This window comes from Perca fluviatilis, chromosome 7 (genome assembly GCF_010015445.1).
Source record: "Perca fluviatilis chromosome 7, GENO_Pfluv_1.0, whole genome shotgun sequence".
In the NCBI taxonomy this organism is placed as follows: domain Eukaryota; kingdom Metazoa; phylum Chordata; class Actinopteri; order Perciformes; family Percidae; genus Perca; species Perca fluviatilis.
Genome location: NC_053118.1, coordinates 19240641 through 19245357, shown reverse-complemented (window position 1 = coordinate 19245357; position 4717 = coordinate 19240641).

The following is a 4717-nucleotide window of genomic DNA, read 5'->3' as shown; positions in this document are numbered from 1 at the left end:
TTCGCCTTGTCCTCTTTCTTTTTTGACTCCTCTTTTGGTTTCTCCTCTTCTTTCTTTTTGGTCTTCTCGTCTTTTTTTTTCTGCTCCTCCTCCTTCTTGGTCTTTTCCTCTTCTTTCTTCTTTAATTTTTCGGACTCTTTTGCCTTTTCTTCCTCTTTCTTCTTTGCTTTCTCTTCTTCTCTCTTCTTAACTCTGTCTTCTTCCTCTGCTTTCCTCTTTGCTTTTTCCTCTTCCTTCTTCTTTACCTTTTCCTCCTTTTCTTTTTTCTTAGCAAACTTTTTGTCAACTTTTTCCTCCTCTTTACCCTCTTTCTTACCAGCTTCTACCACTTTGTCTTTAACTTCAGCAGTTGCTTTCTTTTCATTTTCTTTTGTCTCCAATTTTTCCTCTTTTTCTACAGTCTGCTGTGCTTTCTCCTCCTCCTTTTGCTCCTCTTTATTTTTCACCTTTTCCTCTTCCTTTTTCTCCTCGTCGTTTTTCACTTTGCCTTCATCCTTTTTCTCCAATTTCTTCTTGGCTTCTTTTTTTTTCTTTTTACTGCCCCTCTTCTCAACCTTTTCTCCCTCTTTAACCTCTTTTTGTTCTTTTTCTTCCTTCTCTTCCACTTCTTTTACCTCTGATTTTTCCGATTCTACTTTAGCCTCCTTTTCTTCACTTTTCACCTCTTCCTCCTTCTCCTCTTCTGCCTTGTCAGCTTTTTCTTCTTTGTCTGCTGTTTCTTCCCTGGCTTTCTCTGCGTCAAACCCCTCCTCAGAGCACTGTGAGCGGCGTTTGAGGAAAGAGGAGAAGAGGCGAGACAGGCCTTTGCCAGCAGAGGTCCGGGTACGAGGCTTCAACTGCTCCTCCTCAGGGGAGGTAGCTACGTCGGCAGGCCCAGACACAGAGGACTGCTCCTGGGCCTTCTTGCTCGACTGCTCCCCCTCCGGCTCCGCTGCCGCCGCCTCTGGCTTCTGCTTGTTCTCTGGTTCGTGTTCAGGCTCGGCGCCACTGGCCTTCTGCTTGCCCTCTGTGTCCGCCTCGCTCACTGCACTTGCCTCTGTTGTCATGGTAGCCACTGGGAAGGTGAACAGAAGAGAGTCAGAGATGGAGAAAGGTCACAGTGCTGTACAGAGTGTGACAGTGCACAGCATGGCTATACTTGGAACACAACAAACAAGATTAGGAGCAGTGGACTATTAGCCTGTGTGTAGGAAACATTACACCTAATGTGAATGGCAAGCAATATTAATAAATGGATTGTACTATACTGATACAATTAGTAAAGTTATCAATAAATCACTAATGTTCATGTTTAAGGACTATGATAAACAATTAGGCTGAAACGATTAATCAGCAACACATTTGTTTGTGAAAAAAAGGACTGCTCCTAGATTCTATAATGCGCAGTTTTGGTTCCGTTTCATAATATTGTGTAAGTGAATATCTTTTAGTTTGACTGTTGGTCAGACAAAACCAGTCATTTTCAGACCTTCCGCTCTGAGAAATTATGATAGACATTTCATAGGTCAACCTATATTAATAGATTCATCATGAAAATTATCAACAGAATAATTAATATTGAAAATAACTAGTTGCAACAAAAAACAAAATAAAAAAAAACAACATTTTGTTGTGTTGAATTCCAAATGATATGACCAGAAGAATAGGCGTAGAATTTTTTTAAATCACTTTTGTCATTCACAGTGATTATGGAAAAAAATCTATCATGCAAATAGTATAATCTGCTTGCATGCTTCATTATTCTCATTTACAGCTGATGCTCTTATCAAGAGCAATTTTACCATGAGCAAATTGTACAATACGTAATTTAAATGTCAGTTGTCTTCTCTGAGATAAATGAGACTTATTCCATAAAACATGAAGCCAACTGCCACAGACAGATTATATTCTTACTTAAACACACATACTTACACACACATACACAAACATTACTTCATCACACAATAGCTCTCCTTGTTGAGGAGTGTCTCTCTGTCTACATGGAGTTCTGAGGGCGAGCTCACAACACGGCCTATCACAGACTCATTAAATCTCACTAACACAAAGGAGGCATTCTACTCTGGAGCTGCATATTAGCGCCGTCTGGATCATCCTCGCCAAGCATGCCTGGCTCTTCGTCTCACACACGCCCCTCCTGCACAGGTCATCTAAGGCACTAGGACAGGGTGATGCGAGCATTTATACCATGACGTGATATAAAATGGCCAATCAATCGTTTCAATCAATATTTCTTGGCGGAGTAGGTCACTGTGGACAGAGCTGCAAACCAATGAGTAGGACTGGTTTATCAGTATCTGCCTCAAAAACACTATAGATAGAAGCAAATGTTACCTTCTGTCCTTTTCTACTGTACAGCAGTGATGGAAGATATCAAGACTGTTGTCAGTATGTAACAGTGCAAGCATACTTGCCTAAATTACTTATTATATAATGATGTGATTCACAGTCACAGTACAAGGGCCTTGGAGTTTAATGAACACAACTTTGATTTCCTAGTTTGGCAGTCAGAGGGCAGAGCTGGTATATTTAGAAACTTCTAACCAGCTGATTAAATCACACAACTGACTGAAATACACAGCAGGTATTATGCAATCAAGTGAGATATATCAGTTAAAGTGGCTCACATCACAATCAATGTTTGTCTTTAAATGAGGCTGATTCACATCCTGTCTGTAGTAGGCATTGTCTAATTGGTGACTTAATGTGGCTGTGTTTGTCTCTTCCATATGTAGTTCAAGTCCCACTATGGAGTGGGGGAGGGGGAATGCTAGACAGACAGGCAGGCCAATCTTCCAGATGTACAGGGCGGTCCCAAAGGGTGCAGCCTCGCCCTCCATACCATACACTTCCCACTGGCACTACAGGACAGCAGGAGGGGAGGAGGGGGTACACACACAGACCAAATCCTCTTTAGCCCTCCCATTGTTTGTGTCCAGTGACCAATAACTGTGCTGCACACTATAACTAATCCTGCCTACCCTTCCCCCCACAGGACCCCCCATAGGCATATTCCCTAGGTCACCACACACACACACACACACACACACGCACACACACACGCCTCAACGCTCACGGGCTCCTCTGGGTCTTTTAATGCTCTGTCATCTCAATTGTGATTGTCAGGACACAGACATGCTCCTAATGGACCAGCTGAGCTTGTGTCTGCTGCCTCCTCCATTTTGTGTTGCCTACCTAACATCTCTGCTATCAGCCAGCTGAGCAGGACTACCCTGCATCATGACCGATTGAGATAGCAGCAGCCACACACCACATGACCTCTCCAAAGCAGCACCAATCTCTCATAATGTGATGCATATTTTATTTTTGGTGTGGAGGTAATTAGATGAAATATTGCTGTACTGTAAAATGTGCCCAAATCCTACATAATTAGTGACTCTAATGAGCTAAATTATAAATGAAGTAGGCCACCCTCGAGCCAGAGTGAGCTCTCAAAGAGCTGCTGAGTTCAGGTGCAAACGCCATGGCTGGATGAATCAGGATTTAATTTAGAGTTTCTGTTACTTACTTTGATTTTAATGTTCCCACAGAAAGATCATTTGGAATTTGATTTGACTCAGTGAATTTTACTTAAAGGAAAAGACACATTTTACTTGATTTCAGGAGATCAAATGACTTGCATTTTGTGAAAATGCATTATTTCACATGCTTAACCCTTGTGTTGTCCTTCGGGTCCCAGTGACCCGAAGGACAACACAAGGATTATGTACTTCCGTTTACTTTGTTGAGAATTGCTCTCTAAACAAGGGTTAATACAGCACCTTAGTTCTTGTTTGTACAGCATTTTGGCCAGCTTAAACTGTGTTTAAATGTGTTCTAGAAATAAACTTTACTTACTTACTTTACAAGAAACAGGGTTTAGAGAGCAATTCTCAACAAAGTAAAGGGAAGTACATAATCCTTGTGTTGTCCTTCGGGTCACTGGGGCCCGAAGGACCACACAAGGGTTAAACAGTGTAAACTTTTGATTTGTTCTCATTAAAATAAACATTTGAATCGAAGCTAACTCAGTGATTTAACTGATTCTAAACGACAAACTCACTCTAATCATCCATTAATCCAAGTCTCCAGTTTTAAAAAGAAATTTTCAGGAATTTGTCTAGACAATAAAACCGTTATATTATTTGCCAGTGATGCTGCAGTGCTGCTGTTAGAGTGTGATCAAATAAGACGAGAGGGCTGAATAGGGGAGAGCTAGCAGAGGAGGAGGTATAGTATATAAATAGCTACATGTGCTCAGGATGCAGCGACTAATTATCCTTTTACAGACAAGCTCATATCTATTTCTGTTCACATTGTGCAGCACACAACACGCATCTATGCACATGTGCATACATGTGCATAGATGCGTGCACAGCCGCAACTGCACACACCGCTGCATATAGGACTCACATAGGTCATTAAGACAGCAGAGAAATATTTTGTTTGTTTAGGGGGGGAAGTCAACAAACACTGGTCACTGACTGACAAGTTAGAGGAGTTCTACAACATTACCCTGTAGGAATACTTGGGCAAAAAGAAAGCAAGTGTCCTGGGTACTGAGAGAAGGCTTAAGGAATTAGAAGGAGTTTAGAGTTAATCATCCCCCAAGTGACCAAGTGAGATTATCTCCATCTACATGCCTACAGTATCTATCTCACTCAGTATCAATCAGCCTCCCTCCACTCTGATTCTCTGTCTCTCTCTGTCTCGGGTCTGC